Here is an 18,711-nt window from a genome sequence, read left to right on the forward strand (position 1 = left end):
TGGTTGGATTGGAATCATCAACTAGTTGGGCTGTATCCTGATGGAGCAGAGCTAACAAGTCTTCCAGCTTTGCTTTGATTTCTGCCGATGAGATCCCGATTGCTTGAGAAGAGCTTGCTTCTTCGCCCTCATCTTCGGAAATTTCGATGGCAAAGGAGAATAGGCTGTCGGGAGAATCTTGTTCCTGAAGAAGGAAAGGAGATAGGTTATTTGATGATGAAATATTAGTAAAATAAAGGATGATAATCAAATAGCTTACCTGTTTCAAGGCTATCTCTCGCCCCTGGCTCATTGAGGCCGATGGTATCACAGGTTGATCGGCCGGAGTTACCGATGGGACAATATCAGCTGAAAGGAATTAATAAGAATGATTATTAAGTAGGAAGATAAATCCATCAGTAACGATTTCATAGACAATATTTTACCTTGAGGGGTGCAGTGCTTGTTTGGATCGAGGAGACTACCGATGCTATGATTGAGCCCACTGGATCGGCGGTCTGCTCGTGTACATCAGCCGATATCTCTTCTGGCTGAGGTTCTTCTGGTTGAGGTTCTTCTGGCTGAGGTTCTCCTTGTGGCTGAGGTGGAGTCGGTACTTGATGAGTATGGCCTTCTGATAAAGAAGGGGACAATTCTACGTGAATCGGCGACACTGGGGGAGGAGAAGAAGGTGGCGCTGTTTTCTGACGTTTTGCCTGAGACTTGGTGCTCTTGGGACCCTTTCTCTTAGCTTGACTGGCTTGGGGGGCATCGGTGCTTGTCTTGGAACTTCTGGTCCTTACTGATTTGCTGGATTGCTGATATAACAATAAAATTTCGTAAGTACAAGCATGACAGGGAGTTGAGAAATTCTAGTTAGAGTAGTAAAAATTACCGATGAAGTTCCCTTAGCAGCCGATGTGTCCTGAAAGAATTATGTAACCATGGAAAGGAATCAGTATAAGTTGAATCAGTCAAGAATTTACCTTGAAAGCTTGCGCCAAGGCAGTAGCAGCGACTGTTGGAGATGTCTTGGCCTGTTTGGTGGTAATTTTCTTGAAACGCACACCCCGGAGCATTAGAGCCGCCAAGCTTGGAGCATTATTGCCGATCAAAGAGATTGGACCCGATGGGAGGAGTTCGATCAGCTTACCACTTCTGCTGACTAACGATGGTGTGTCATCAACCTGTGTAAAATAGAGAAAGTAAGTTGCTGATAAGAGTAAAAACAATAAAATTGAAGCATCGGTTGATAACTTACAGCATTTTCGGGGACCTTGTACGCGGAGTCGATCATACCGCGGTATGTAAAGGCCGATCTACAGAATAAGTGTTTTTTCCATTCCGCCCACCATTGTTTGTACGCCTGGGTGATGAAAAGAGCTGGGATCCAGGCCGATACGTCAATGTCTGATGTATCGGCATTTGGTGGGAGTTGAGGTATTTTGATCCATTCAAGACCGCTTTGGTTTCACCACATCGGCGTAATAGAGCGCAATCGGCAGTTGCCCAAAAGCCAATTGGCGAGCCAATGCCGATGGATTGTAGAACTCATAAGTAAGGTTGGAAGCTTTCCCACTGCCAAAGAAATTTACCGGTATAGCTCTCGGAGTGATGATTGCCATCATCAGATCATGGTCCTTGTTGAGAGCATTGTCAAAAGGATGAAAATTCAAGGGAAATCTGGTGTCTGGATCTTCATAAGGCATCCATGCCCGTTGTTCTTTGGTCAGACCCTCATAAAGAGTCTGAAAGAATCGGCTAACCTGGTCTTGATTGCCACCAGTACCAGGCAAAACTATGGCAGCTTCACCGTAGTTCAGAGGGGGGCGAGTTGCCGATTCTTCTTCATCCAACTCGTGATCTTCGGCTATGTCTCTAGGGAAGCGCTGTGCCAAAAGGTTGAATTCGAGGCGCTTGTGCATATGGACACTGAGCCACATGTTGATAAACCACCAGGGTCCCCCTAGATTGCCGATGGGCTGGCCTAGCAAGAGTTTCTTAGCTACCTGATGAAGGAGGTGATAAACAGCACCGAGCAAGTATCGGCCAAGAGGAAATCGGCCACCATTGGCCAGTCTTTCCGCTGCCGATAGATAGACAGAGGTTGGCCCTGCCGATCGGTCGCAGAACACAAACTTATCCAGCCACATGTTCAGGAAAACTGCCTGCTCCCTTTCCCCGACAGATCTTGTCTTTCGATACTTCTGAATGTATCTAGACCAACCGCCGATAGCGCGAGTTTCTACTTTAGAATTGGGCTTGGTGTCAAACAGGTGACTGTTATCGACAGTGGATATGTCTAAGCCGGTGAGCATAAGTACATTGGCAAGAGTGGGTGAAGCAGGGCCATGGCCGAATACAAAAGCATTGAGCGTGTCTGACCAAAAATACGAAGCAGCTATCAGCAGTGACTCGTTTCTCTCCATATCGGCAAGAGATAATCTGATGCACTGGTCTAATTTCCATTCACCCCACTGGACTTCATTTGAATGGCTGACTCTCAAGAACCAGTCTTTCCATCCCTTGGTAGGACTGGGCCAGGAACGAAAGGCATCTTTCCACAGATCTAAGAAAAAGTTTTTGGCTCTGAAGGGAATTCTATTTGTCTCTGCGTTTATTAGATCGGTGGGATCTGGATTTCCTAAAGGGCCGAGACATTGGAAGTGAGGTTGATCGGTAGGAATTACAATCTTATCGGCCAAATCCTAAATGTTTTGAGGATGAAAGAACAAAAAGAAACAAGGGTATTCAGTAAAGGGAATCGTGGATGAACAGAAGTACAGCAAAAGTGTGAAAAGGAGCATGGTAGACTGACCTTGGGAACGACAAAGTTGATGGCCATTTCCTCGCAAGGAAGAAGGTCGAAGACTTGGAGGATTGGTGAAGGAGGCTCTTGCTGAGGTTCTTGGAGTCCTCGGGTAATGCCACCGCCAGGAAAGTAGATTTTGGGCTGAAGAATGATAAGATGGAGAAGGAGTACCGGAGAAGGAAGTATTTATAGGACAAAACGGGCAGGGGCAAATCTGACTTATCTCTTTGCCGCATCCGTGAAATCCGAGGGCGTTCAGGTGGATATGGTAACTGTTCGCACGGTAATCAAGGGATTGCTCAGGTGATTTGACAGCAAGTGGTCATGATTTTGAAGATATTTCACTGTACAAGATCGCCTGGTCGGCCCATCGGCAGTTTGCTCTAACGGTAATATTGTCAATGAGCGCATAAAGTGGAGAGATTTGATTGAGAGGTTGAGAGATTCGAGGAATCTGTAGGAGAATCGGGCCGAGGTTGTTTAGATTTGGCGATTGATTATCAAATTGGGAGAAATAATTGCGGAAAGGCGTCATCACTGCAGAGAATTTTAGAACATTAATGATTTTATACTCTAAAATTGGGGGGCATGTGTTGACACCGTTTTTGGACACATATCTTTTGATATGTATCTGGAGTTAATGAGATGTAGATCGGCAGATGGAGCCATGGTGACCAGTCTGTAGGGAAGTTGCCGATAAAGGTGGTTGCCGATTGGAAACAATCGGATATGACTAAGTCCAGAAGTGGTGATGTATTCGTACCGATGACCAATGCCGGTATTTGCCGATGACGGTGAACGGGTAATCTGCCGATGACTCTGAAGAGAAGCATGGAAGTTGCCGCTTGATTCATGATGGTGTCCCAATCGGTTACGGGGGTAGTTTAATGTTTTCCTTAGTTGTTAGAATTTGTTTTGTATACAGTTTCCATTTAATTTTGAATTTGAGTCCTAGTCGTGTCTGGTTGTAGCTCTTTGGACAGGGTATAAATGTAGACCCTGGGGCAATGTAAAGAGACATCTATCAATCAACCAAACACAAGTTTTTATTCATATTCCAGCATCTACTTTTTCGATGATTTTGTCATACTTTTCCTTTTTACTACGAGTTCTTAGGAATTCGTCGAGTCGAACTCGATGTGTTCTCAAGTTCCGCGTGAGCACCTCTTGGCCGTGACATCCGGGCGCATCGCTGTTGTTGGGACCAAAGTGTTCGATTTACCACCTTTGTCGATTGTAAGGTCAAATCGGCTGGCACGCCTTAACGTTTATCCCTTTGTGTTTGTAGATCAGCTTTTGCACCAACAACTGCACCGACCACCGAGCATAAAATGCTCCGGGACTGGTCGACCAGTCTGTTCTTTCGATAATTCGGTTGACTGTACCGACCACCGAGCATAACATGCTCAGGGACTGGTCGACCAGTCTGTTCTTTTGACAATTCGGTTGACTGCACCGACCACCGAGCATAAAATGCTTGGGGACTGGTCGACCAGTCTGTTCTTTTGACAATTCGGTTGACTGTACCGATCACCGAGCATAACATGCTTGGGGACTGGTCGACCAGTCTATTCTTTCGACAATTCGGTTGACTGTACCGACCACCAAGCATTATATGCTCGGGGACTGGTCGATCAGTCTGTTCTTTCAACAATTTGGTTGACTGCACCGACCACCGAGCATAAAATGCTCGGGGACTGGTCGACGAGTCTGTTCTTTCGACAATTCGGTTGACTGTACCGACCACCGAGCATAACATGCTCGGGGACTGGTCGACCAGTCTGTTCTTTCGACAATTCGGTTGACTGCACCGGCCACCGAGCATAAAATGCTTGGGGACTGGTCGACCAGTCTGTTCTTTCGACAATTCGGTTGACTGTACCAACCACTGAGCATAACATGCTTGGGGACTGGTCGACCAGTCTGTTCTTTCGACAATTCGATTGACTGTACCGACCACCGAGCATTATATGCTCGGGGACTGGTCGATCAGTCTGTTCTTTCGACAATTCGGTTGATTGTACCGACCACCGAGCATTATACGCTCGGGGACTGGTCGACCAGCCCGCTCATTTCAAAGTCTGGGGACTATATTGACCACCGAGCATGATACGCTCGGGGACTGGTCGACCAGTCTGCTCCATCGCAGACGAGCGTGATATGCTCGGGGGCTGGTAAATTTGTCTACGCTCTGCCGATGAAGATATTAAAGAGATAGAAGAAGCCGATCAAATTCTTCTGCGCGCCATATCAGCTATCCAAACTCTACTGAATGCATAAGCTCTTCATCGGCGGCGTGTTTTGTTCTACCTTCAAAAACTTCTAATTATTTTGGTCTAGCTGATAGGACTGTTATCGGCATCCTTTTAAAACATCATACTCAGTCCCAAATACATTTTAATCCAGCCGATAGGAGCGTTATCGGCAATTAAACTGTCATGCATCGACCCATATGCTTGGGTAATATTTCTTCAAATATTTTCCGTTCAAAGCTCTGGGAAATTCAACTCCTTCGAGAGTATCCAAAATATAAGCATTACCAGGAGCAGACCGATTTATCCGATAAGGACCTTCCCAATTAGGAGACCACTTGCCAAACTTCGAACTTTTAGTTCCAATCGGTAAGATTAGTTTCCACACTAAATCTCCATCGGCAAACTCCTTAGATTTTACCTTTTTATCATACCACCTAGCAACTCTCTTTTTATTTTCTTCTATACTCATCAAAGCCTTCAGCCGATGCCCTGCTAAATCGTCTAACTCATCTTTCATCAAAGTAGCATAGTCATCGGCAGTCAACTGGTCTTGAAAAGATAGTCGCCTAGATCTCGTCTTAATTTCCCATGGTAGCACTGTGTCGTGTCCATACACTAATTGATAAGGTTAAACTTTCGTTGACCCATGACATGCCATCCGATATGACCATAAAGCCTCACTTAACAATGTATGCCACCTTCTAGGATTTTCTTCAATCTTTCGTTTGATGAGTTTAATAATTCCTTTGTTAGACGCCTCGGCCTGCCCATTGGCTTGAGCATAATAAGGGGAAGAGTTCAATACTTTAATCCCCATACCGACTGCAAATTCATCAAACTCTCCTGATGTAAATATAGTACCCTGATCGGTAGTAATTGTTTGAGGAATACCAAATCGGTAAATAATATGCTCTTTCACAAAATCAATCATATTGGCCGACGTTACTTTCTTCAAAGGAATAGCTTCAACCCACTTAGTGAAATAATCAGTGGCAACTAAGATGAACTTATGCCCTTTACTTGATGGTGGGTAAATCTGGCCGAGCAAATCAATAGCCCATCCTTGGCATCCTTGGTTTAATAATAGGATTCATAGCCGATGCGGGTGCCCTTTGAATATTGCCAAACTTTTGACATCCTTGGTATCCTTTGAAATATTTAAAGCAATCTTCGAGTATGGTTGGCCAATAATAGCCATTTCTCCTAATCATCCATTTCATCTCAAAAGCCGATGTGCTCCACATACTCCCTCATGGATTTCTCCCATCCAACTTTTAGCCTCATCATCACCTAAGCATTTGAGAAGAACTCCATCTATTGTTCGATAATAAAGCACACCCCCAAGGAGTACATACTTAGTAGCTTGAAACCTGACACGCCTCTCAACCTTTTTAGATGGATCCTTTAAATAATCAATGATCTCTTTCCTCCAATCATCGGCACCGATTGCCGATAACGTGTTAAATATGGGTTGATATCACGAGGCATGCTGAGCCAACCGATTAGCCTCCTCATTATGCAATCGAGGAACATGCTCTAATCGGAAATCCTTGAATTCCTTTAATAGCTGCATACTCCGTTCATAATAGGTTATCAAGACTTCGCTTCGGCATTCATAAATCCCAGTCAGCTGATTTATAACAAGCATAGAATCCCCGAAGATTTCAACAGCATCACCATGAACCTCTTTTAATAATTCTAACCCCTTGATCAAAGCTTGATACTCAGCTTGATTATTCGTTGACGTGGCAACAATCGGCAAAGAGAACTCATACTTCCTTCCCTGAGGGGAAATTAGTACTATACCGATTCCTGCCCCCCGGTCACAGGTAGATCCATCAAAGAAGAGCGTCCAAGGAACAATTTCCAAGACCTCCACTACACCGCAATGTTGAGTTACAAAATCGGCCATAACCTGCCCTTTTACTGCCTTAGCCGATTCGTAACGTAGATCAAACTCCGACAGTGCCAAAATCCATTTGCCGATCCTACCACTCATAATTGGCATAGACAACATGTATCGGACCACATCATCCTTGCATATAACAGTGCATTCGGCCGACAGCAAATAATGCCTCAACTTAATGCATGAAAAATATAGGCATAAACATAATTTTTCTATTGCCGAATACCTGGTCTCAGCATCAATCAGTCTTCTACTTAAATAATAAATCACATGCTCCTTCCCTTCAAATTCTTGAATTAAAGCCGAACCGATGACCAGCCCGTCGGTAGAGAAATATAATCTGAAAGGCTTTCCTTGCTGAGGTGGAATTAAAACTGGAGGATTTGTCAAATAATTCTTGATTTCATCCAAGGCCAACTATTTCTCTTCTCCCCATACAAACTCTTGATCGGCTTTCAATTTGAGTAAAGGACTGAAAGCACGAATTTTACCAGACAAATTAGATATAAACCATCTGATAAAATTTACCTTGCCGATCAAAGACTGGAGTTTAGTTTTGTTGGTAGGAGCTACTATCTTATTGATGGCATCAATAGATCTCCTACTAATTTCAATTCCTTTCTGATGCACCATGAAACCAAGAAATTATCCTACCGATACACCAAATGCACACTTATTAGGATTCATTTTTAAACCATGTTTCCTTGTGCATTCAAACACCTTTCGCAAATCGGCAAGATGCTTTGTGAAATCCCCAGACTTAACCACCACATCATCAATGTAAATTTCTACCAGCTTGCCGATGAACTCATGAAAGATAAAATTCATAGCCCTTTGATAGGTAGCACCAGTATTTTTCAAGCCAAAGGTCATGACTATCCATTCAAACAACCCAACATGACCAGGACATCTAAATGCGGTCTTTGGAATATCTTCTTCAGCCATGAATATCTGATTATACCCTGCATTGCCATCCATGAAGCTTATGATCCGATGTCCAGCCGCAGCCTCGACTAGCAAATCGGCAACTGGCATTGGGTAATCATCCATCAGCGTAGCTTTGTTAAGATTTCTGAAATCAATGCAGACTCGAAGCTTCCCATTTTTCTTGTAAACTGGGACAACATTGGAAATCCACTCGGCATACCGACACTGCCGAATAAATTTAGCTTCAATAAGTTTAGTTATTTTGGCCTTAATATCAGGAAGAATATTAGGATTACATCGGCGAGGCGGCTGCTGATGTGGCCGAAATCAAAATTTGATAGGCAACCGATGTTCAACAATGGATCGGTCCAAACCAGGCATCTCAGTATAATCCCAAGCAAAGCAATCTTTATATTCCTTTAACAAATCGGTTAACTGTTGCTTACACTCAGAATTTAACTTAGCACTAATAAAAGTAGGTCTTGGCTTATCACCATTACCTATATTTACCTCTACCAAATCATCGGCCGATGTAAACCCCTGGCCTAATTTTCCATCATCAGCGAACCTATCCATTAAAACTCCTCATCAGAACCGACTGCTTGGATCGGTGGAATTTCATAATCGGCAACCTTGAGGAAATCCTTTTCCCAAATTTCTCCTAAAATGCACCTGGTCCTTTCATAAGTATCTGCCTCTGCCGATGCAATGACGTATGAAGAATCTCCCAGGACAATCTCAATCTTGTCACCTACCCACTGAACCAAACATTGGTGCATTGTAGACGGGATGCAAAAATTGGCATGGATCCAATCTCTCCCCAACAATAATTGTAAGCACCCTTTCCACTAATCACGAAGAAAGTTGTCCGCAAGGTTTTGGTGCCGATGGTCAACTCGACGCATATTGCTCCCTTGACCGGAGACACATTCCCTTCAAAGTCCTTCAGCATCATATCGGTCTTGGTCAAGTATTGATCTCCTTTCCCAAGCTTTCGATAGACTGCATACGGCATGATATTGATAGCAACCCCACCATCAACAAGTATCTTGGTCATCGGCTGCCCATAAACCCTACCTTTGACAAACAGAGCCTTGAGATGTTGTCTTTCATTATCGGCAGGCTTTTCAAAGATGGCCGTCATTGGATCCAGAGCCAACTGAGCTATTTGGTCGGAAAAATCCACCTCTTCATCATCACTGGACGGCGCAAGGAACTCCATCGGCAACATAAATATCATGTTAACATCTATCGATGGTCCGTTTCCCTTAGGATCCGGCTGCTGCTGATCTCCAGATTTGCCAGAATTCTCTGCTTTGCTCAAGTCTTCTCGTCTTTTGCACTGCAACCTTCTTTTCTGTGTCCTAGTCAACCCCTCTGGACACCATGGAGGAAGTTGTGGCTGCTTTACCGATTGCCGATGAACTTCCCTTGACTCCGCTCGGTAAGTATTGGCATCTCTGCAAAATATGAACTCATCGGGAACTCGTGCATCTGCCATCTCCTCAAGTTCCTCTTGGTTCCTAGGAAAGTACCCGACACGGTCACCAAGTCTATCATGCACACTGAGCCTGCCCCCCAGCCGATCATGAACTGAAGTTCTCCCCCTAATCGGCCCATTAAATCGTCGATCATCATTCTGATACCGCCGATTAGGTCTATCATACCGATCATAACCATTGCATTCAGGGCAATCTCTAACAGTGGGTAGTTTAATGTTTTGCTCCCAGCAATGGATAAAGAACGGGCAGTTCCAGTGATCTTTATGCCGATTCCACTCCTGTCGGCGTTGGTCTTCTCTTCGGCGACGATCCTCTTGTTGACGCCGATACCGATCTTCATGTTGCTGTCAAGTCTCCTGATGCCTTCTATGAGTTATCACAATGCCAGATCAGGGAGGCCTTCCTGACCTGGTTCCTTCCTGAACCAGACCCTTGCCTTTAGCGTCATCGGTAGTAATCTGATGTTGAGGATCCACCGATGCACTTCTTTCAGCTGCCTCTTACGTCAAGACCTTGGTTTTTCCCTTAGCATCCAACATATTTGTTGGGAAAGGATGTTGGTCGATCTTCATCGGCTTCTGAGTTTTAGAATTATCAAACTTGATTCTCCCAGATTCTATAGCCGATTGCAGCTGTTGCCTGAAAACCTTGCACTCATTTGTGCTGTGAGACGTTGCATTGTGCCACTTGCAATATTTCATCTTCTTCAACTCTTCAGCCGATGGAATCACATGATTGGGTGACAACTTGATTTGCCCTTCCTGAAGCAGAAAATCAAATATACTATCATCTTTGGTGATAATCAGAGTCTGAGCTTGCTGCCTCATTGACAAATGACACCTTTTTATTCCATTCTCTCTTGGGCTCAAAAGATTTGATATCTTGGTCAGAAATCCTCTGCACCAGATGACTTAGACTCTCGAACTCTTGAGAAGCATACTTGTCTCTGATATGTGGCAACAATCCCTGGAAAGCCAAATCGGCTAGCTGTCGATCGTCCAGAACCAGATTATAGCACTTATTCTTAACCTCTCGCAACCTCTGCACAAAGCTTTCAACTGATTCATCATTGCATTACTTCAGCCTGACTAAATCGGTGATCTTCTTCTCATGAACTCCAGAAAAGAAGTATTTATGAAATTGTTTCTCTAGATCGGCCCAAGTGATTACTGAATTAGGAGGTAATGAAATAAACCAAGTAAAGGCCGATCCAAACAAAGATGATGAGAACAAGCGAACCCTTAACTCATCTCTGTTAGCAGCTTCTCCACACTGGATGATGAACCTATTGACATGCTCCATAGTTGATGTATCATCCTGTCCAGAAAACTTAGTGAAATCCGGTACCTTGTACCGATTTGGAAGTGGAATTAAGTCATATGCAGGAGGAAAAGGTGTCCGATAAGAGTAAGTGGTCAGATGGGTTTTATCCCAAATTGGTCTCTCATCACTTCAGCTATCTTATCGGCCCAATAAGCATCGGCATTCTACCGATGAGGTGGTTGTGGATCTGGCACCTGCTGATATGCTTCCGCATGTCTCTGTGGTGCACGATCTCCATGGAACATCGGATTAACCATCTGACCACCAATTTGCTGACCAAGATTCATCGGCTGGTTGATCAATCCTTGATTCTGAAACCCAGGTTGGACTGGTCCTTGTTGAAACCCTACAGCCTGATGATTCTACTGAGGAATTTGTGGAAAGACAAACTGCCCTGTCCATCCATTATTCACATTCATCGGCGTAGGGCCTGCCGATGATTGGTAATTGGGTATCATCATCGAATTGACATACCCTGGTTGTGTCATAAACCTCTACTGCATCGACACTGGATCTGCCGATGCATTAGGCATCTGGAACGTTAGGGCTTGCGAATTCCCAGTGTAAGGTCTTACGGTAGTAGTTGTAGAGTACTGGGAATTCTGATTCATTGGCGGATTTGGAGGTGCCGATGCCATAGGAGCCTTGCCTGCCACATCAGCCACTTGAGATGTTCCAGGACTTTTTGTCATCAATTCTGGGGGCATACCATAACCCCACCCGTTGGGAGGAACAGTCCCTGACATTGCCGATGCCAATAGATCTGTGGCAAGCTTGATTTGCCCATCTGATGTTGATGGACTGGTTGTCATTGGTGTAGACTGCGCATTAGTGATCCCTAATGTGCTTGGAGGAGAAGTAGCTTCTGTACCCGCAACGGCTGTAGTAGCCGATGGAGCCGTGACCAATGATGACCCTGGCTGATGATAGGCAGGACCCACGTAAGTTGGTGGTACTTGTCCTTCTTTGAAAGTTCTATCCACAGCATTGAAAACCGTGTTGGACAGCACACCAACTTGATTGATCAAAGCACGATTAATAGCACTGTCAACCATGTCTTGAAGTTTACCAGGATTGGCTTTAAAAGTAATTTGCCGAGGCATCGGCAATGCTTCCTTCTGGATCACCTCGCCACTCCTGTTGATACTGAAGGATTTCAAGCATAGCTGCTTGTAGTCCTCCATGGCTTTTGCCATAGCTTGCTTCTGCTCATCCCTGAGATTGGCTTCCGTCACGGGGATAACGTTCTCCAAGTCGAAATCGGTGCTCGACATGTTGATCTTGATCTTGAATCTCTGTCCCACTAGGCGTGCCAAAAGATGTGTTGATGCAAAAGCTGATCTACAAACACAAAGGGCTAATACCCGATTCAAACGTTAAGGCGTGCCAACCGATTTGACCTTACAATCGACAAAGATGGTAACTCGAACACTTTAGTCCTGACAACAGCGATGCGCCGGATGTCACGGCTAAGAGGTGTTCACGCAGAACTTGAGAACACGCCGAGTTTGACTCGACGAATTCCTAAGAACTCATAGTAAAAAGAAAATATGACGAAGTCGCCGAAAATAGTAGATGCTGGAATATGTATAAAAACTTGTGTTTGATTGATTGATTGATTGATCATAACATTGCCCTAGGGTCTACATTTATACCCTGTCCAAAGAGCTACAACCAGACACGACTAGGACTCGAATTCCAAATCAAACGGAACCCATATACAAAACGAACTCTAATAACCAAGAAAAATATTAAACTATCCTCTAGGACCAATCGGTACCCCATCCTGAGTCAATCGGCAACTCCTGCGCTTTCCTTCAGAGTCATCGGCAGACTGCCTTTCACAGCCATCGGCAACCATCAGCATTGGCCATCAGCATGAACGTATCACCACTTTTGGACTTAGTTGTACTCGGCTGCTTTTTCATCGGCATCAACCCTCATCGGCAACTCTCATGTAGACTAGTCACTACTCCTTCACCTGCCGATCTACACCTCATTAACTCCAGACGTGCGCCCAAAGGTACGTGTCCAAAAACGGTGTCAACAATATCTCACTTACAGCTGAGTTAAATTTGTCTAGACCAAATATGTATAAAAATACTAATATTTATGATATATAATAAGTATCATTAGAGATCATAGAATATAATTTATAATAAACTTATTCAGAGGTACAACTATTTGATATCATTTTGTATACACTTAGTCAAATTTAAAAACAATTTGACTCTTTAATAAGCGAGATATATATTTAGGCCTTGTTTAGTTCGCAAAAATTTTCAAAATTCCCCGTCACATCGAATCTTTGGTCACATGCATGGAGCATTAAATATAGATAAAAATAAAAACTAATTGCACAGTTTACCTGTAATTTGTGAGATAAATCTTTTGAGCTTAGTTACTCCATGATTGGACAATGTTTGTCAAATAAAAACGAAAGTGCTACAGTAGCCAAAAACCAAAGTTTTTGCCAACTAAACAAGGCCTTATTTTAGGATGGAAGGAGTATGTCATATAAAGTGTTTGGTTTAGTGTTCTCTATTTGAAAAATGATTTAGCTTATTATTTTCTCACTTCTTACCTTTTTGTTTGATTTATAAAATAGAATGAGTTAATAATTAATACTAGTACTAGGTAGCGTACCCGTGCGTTGCTACGGAACAACAAAATATTTTGTACTAAAAATATACAGATCACACGATAAAATACCAACATTAAAATAATATATTTAATCTAACAAGTAAAACTTGTAAAATTAACACAGTCACGGAGTGCACGACCGTATTGCAAGTTAAATCCCTGGCATAAACACAATTTAATAAGCTACTTTTAAATATTTTTATAGATGTTGAAACAATTTGTGAGGCATGCACTTGTACCTAGTCTGTCAAACTGACCCTCGTCATCCCTTGAGGTGTTGAGCATGCACTTGTACCTGGCACCTAAATACCGATTAGGAAGTAGAAATTCAAAAACACAATCAGCATCAGTTAGCCATGATCAATTTGAATGGAAAAAGAAAAAAATATTTTTTTCACAATATGTGCAATGGCATGGAAAGTAGAGCACACAACACAAGAATTCCTCTCAATCATAGCTAAATTTTTCACAATCTATAGATCCCTCGTGTACAAATATTGCAAGTGTAGCCACTAGTCCCTGACGGTGACAACTCGGCAGCAGACATGTCTCATAGTACAAGCAATAATATTGCTATACTATGCAAGTAGAATTTTATATGGAACTAAACTTTATGGTAATCCAAGACCAAATTATAAATGGCAAATTATTAACATTGCAGATGATCAACAACGTGATTGACAACACACCACTCGATTTTTTACTTCAGCTGCAGTACAAGAAGTGTAGTGTCCAGCTAACTTGTCCTCGAGATGATTGGGATTATGATATTACCACTTCTGTCTTTGTCCAAGCAAGTAAAAGTTGTCATTGAGTGCACTTCCATTCTATTTCATTAAGAAGCAGAGTTGCAGTGATATATTGTTTTTACCAGCCTGTGAAAGATTTAGAAACTTATAAAACACTGATTGAAAAATGCTGAGTCAAACTTTGGTGCACTTCCCATTATATAATTTATTTTTCTATTCTCCAAATTCAGCACACAACCAACCTGGAGTATTAGTTTTCAGAAATCTTGGGGAAACTTGCTAACAGAAACAGAATGCAGGGGAGAACCAGAGGGGAGCTGCACGGCCTAACCCTAATTAAGTAGTGTACACAAGACACGATTGACCATATTTTATCATGATGGTTGATGACTCTAATACTAAAATTAATAGAGATCTGGATTATCATAAAAAAAATATGTGCATCCTCGTCCCAGTAATATCACCCATGTTTTAGAGTGATGGCTAATGGCAATGCACAATGATGCAAGTAGTATTATAGATTGATAACCATTATATTAAGTGTCCTGACTAAATAATGGTAGATAGAAACATGCATGCAAGACTGAAAGAAGTAACTTGAATGGAATAAAAAAACTATTAATCTAAAACTGTCGGACAAGAACAGTGGTAGACGAGGACATAAAAACTGAAGTTAATCTACACGCAAGTGAACATCACCACAAGCCAGAATGTGTTTTTTTAAACATCATAAATATTTTTTAGTCAGACCAAGGATAAATAAACAACATCTCTATCTTGTATCATGAGTTCCTAACTGAATTGACTACAGTAGCAGCACCAATCTTCAGTTTCTGTAATTAGATTCAACCACCCACCATCAGTGAATGCAAATGGCAAATACATTGGCCATAACTCATTAAGGACTATTCATTGCTTGACTATTCATTAGCTAAAAAAACCTAGATGACTGACATAATAAAACACAATCTTCTGCAACTGAATAAAGAAGATACTGAATAGCTGATTAGGTACTTACCTTTTTCACATGATGCAATACCTGGTGCCAACGTGCTTGGGTGAAATCAAACAGAGAAACTTCAACACTAAAACTAAATTGAGGTTATCATCATAGATGGAAAATAGAAGTACCAATTATAGTCATGAACTCTATTATGCAGCTTCAGTAGCTATGATATCTCATGGCTAGCTATCTTCAAATTTTATTATGGTCTATGGATTAGTTTAGTGAATTTTCATTTGATTTGACATCTCAAAATGACTTCAGAAACATCATCCCAAGTCCTTGTTGACGGTCCTTAAGTATCAAATTTAATTATCAAATAAATAAAGAAAAGGATCTAAATGCAACCAACACCCAGACTTAGGGTTTTATCTGACATAATTCCACGAGTTTTGGTGTTTGTCTATTTCTGCAGGGGGTTATCAGGAAATAAGGAAGAAAGGCCCACACGTCGGGATTACATAGAGATATCAATGCACCATGCAATTTTCTACCATCTAGAAGACTCCAGAAGCTACGGGAAGAAAGCAGAGGCCGAAAGGGGCCAGGCCCAGGGCGCCCGCCCTGTCCTGGACTTCGTTCGGGACTCTCTTCGCACACGATGTTCCACCGACCTAATAGATCAACGATAATGTTGTACCACCTCGCCTACCGACCCAAAAACGCATAGAGGAGGAGGACTATATAAGGAGACCCCCTGGCCCCTGGAGAAGACAAGAAGTTATCATAGAGTTGAGGGGTGCCCTCGAAGGAAAACCTCTTCTCTAAATAATATTTCCTTTTAGGCTTAGCAACCAATGTAAGTAGAAATAGATCTTCTAGTTTCTACTAGATTGAGAGAGATAGAGTGGAGGTGTAGATCGGAGGAAGGCCGGCCTGTCGGTGTCTACTCCGAGTTGTACCTACGGGATCAAGTCTCCTAACCCGAGGCTTGCTTCTAAGATTCTTCAGTAATTCGACTTCTAATTCTAGTAAGTTCTTGTTTTATTGTTCTTTGGTTTATGAGTTTACTTTAATCCTCTTCCGGTTGAGTATTAGAGTAATCATTGCTAGCGTAAACGTGGTGTTTAGGCTAGGGTACTCATAGATATCCCCTGACTAGCTGGACCGTGGTAGTAGCGAGGAATGTGACATTTCCGAGTTACCTTTGTATCCCATATCTTGTTAGCAGGACGGGTAGGTTTATAGGTGTGGGTCGAACATCCTTTGCAGAGCTTCCCCAATAGAACAGTAAATCATCCTTACCAAGGTTAGAACGAGACTACGGTTGCAGTCTTCTCTATACATCACTCACATCGAGAAACATTCTTTGTAGCCTAAAGGGGTAGTAGCAATAGATTTGGTTAGTCAGATGCACCCTTTCTCCCAGTGGTAAAAATATAAATACGATACTCTGGAAAACCTCCCGGGTGAAATGCTCACCGATATCCGTGCGCTTGCGGATCATTTTCTGATTGCGTTACCAAATATCAACAGTCCTAATGTTTCACTATAGCCATCTTTCACATAGAGAAGAGAAAGGAATACTCACTGCCATGTCCATTCCTTTTCCAAGTGACCCCTTGTGCAGCCAGCCATGGCCCAAAAGCGAATCATTTTAGCAGGCTTGTGTATGCTAAATTAAGACTATCAGCCAGCAAGTACCAATTAATTAAGAGGGAAAACACTCTATAATAGAGAGCTATAGAAGAGCTGCAGCTTTTCCATGGTGACAGTCAAGCGGTCCTGTGTGAAGACGGAGTTGTCAGTCTGGCTGGTCTCCTTGACAAAAAGTGATTCCGGGACTTCTACCTATCTAGGACATCCATCAGGTAGTCCTTTTCTTTCCTGCAAACGCAATCATCAGAAAACAATCTCAGTGAGATTTATTATGTCAGTTCCAAATGCCTATTTTCAATGCACAAAGGTTTAGTCCAATGTGATTTATTATGTCAATCAAACATAGCATCAGCAATGTAATTCGGCTAAGTAACATGCTTTTAATTTGGCTTCAAACAAATGAGAAAATTGAAAATGTCGTAGTTGTCGAAAGTATGGGGGCTCCAAAGCCAGGTTGAATAACCTATTAATATTTATAGATTTTTCTATTAGTTTCCCGTTGATATATACCATAGATCAGGAATTGCATAATTATATGCAATTAGGAGGAAGACTACACCTTTCAATACAAAATTCCATGCATATTGTAGTGACCATCATGCAGTAACTACAAAACCTAGTTGAATTTTGTAGGGGTCAGGATGCATACTTGCTCTAATGCTGATGATCCTGGCGCGGTGGGCGGCTACGGGATGGACACCATATCAACTGCTAGGCATGACAACAGAGCACCGGCAGAAGGTGTGCCACCTGGTATACCTGCAACGAACAATGAAGGACGAATCAGATTAAATTTGAGGCAGGGTCGTACCAACTAAACAACATGGTCGTCCACATGTAAACCCAATCTTTTTCGCAAAAACAAAACAAAAAAAAGTTTCTAGGCATAATACATATACATGTATCGACACTTGTATCTGGACCAGATCAGATCAGAATAATTTGGTGGCCGATCTCGCACATCAGGAAGGCAGGAACAAAAGATAAGGGTTGTGCGTACCTGTTTGGTGCTCGCTACCGGCGGAAGGCCGAAGATGAAGGCATGGGCACCTAGTGTAGGATGGAAGCAGGTTGGTGATCGAGTGTAGCCATCGGCGAGGAGAGGGAGAGGCGGTGCACCATCCCTGCATGGGCTAGCCACCGGCAAGGCCGGCCATGACAACGCTACCGTCCGCCGCAGCCTCCTGATGCCTAGAGACGGCGCGCCCTGTAGTGGCCTCGCGTCAACTGGCGGCGGCTAGGGTTACAAAAGGCGAGAGGAGTCAGGTGGGGGAGCAAGCATACGAGGGCACGAGACGGGTGCACGGGCAGGGGAGGCTTCGGGCGAGCGCCTTTTTGGGAAGGAAAACCGTGCGGGAGGAACTTGGTCGCACTCGCGGACGTGGGGGCGGTTGGAGGCGGAGGGATCGCAAGCGGCAGGCAGAAGGACGAAGAGAGATTGTTGCACCAAAAAAATATCCACTCTTTAGTCTTTTTAGTTGTGAGAGATAAGAAATGGAGTCATTTCACTAAATTTATGGATTGGACTCATGATGCACCACCTTATCTAAAATAAGGTGTTTCCTCGAACCAAACACACTATTATTGAAGCAACTGATTCATGAAGTGATTCATCATAAGTCTATTCTTAAATTTAGGCTAATGTTTTTCTGTCAAAAAGCAGAATAAAAATAAATTGGTAGAACATGAAGCTGCTATCTTAGAAGTAGTTGCTTTCGTGTAGTCTAATTTTCACAACATCTTGAACCCTGCTTTTGGTTTTTTGCTTTCTGACTTTCCAAATAGGGTGGAAATAGAGATGTTTCGTAATTTTTTCAACGGAGATATAGAGTGGGTAGGTTTCATAGGTGTTTTGGTCAAACAGTATACATTTTTTTTCTAAGAACTTTTTTTTCACAGCTTACAGTTTAAAATAGTCTTTTCACAATTCACAATTGAACAAATAGATTTTAGTAGAGCAACTTTGTTTCTTATACTGGTACTAATTATTAGCTAATGTGAAATAAAGCAGTG

The sequence above is a fragment of the Sorghum bicolor genome, chromosome 3 (assembly GCF_000003195.3).
Source record: "Sorghum bicolor cultivar BTx623 chromosome 3, Sorghum_bicolor_NCBIv3, whole genome shotgun sequence".
Lineage (NCBI taxonomy): Eukaryota > Viridiplantae > Streptophyta > Magnoliopsida > Poales > Poaceae > Sorghum > Sorghum bicolor.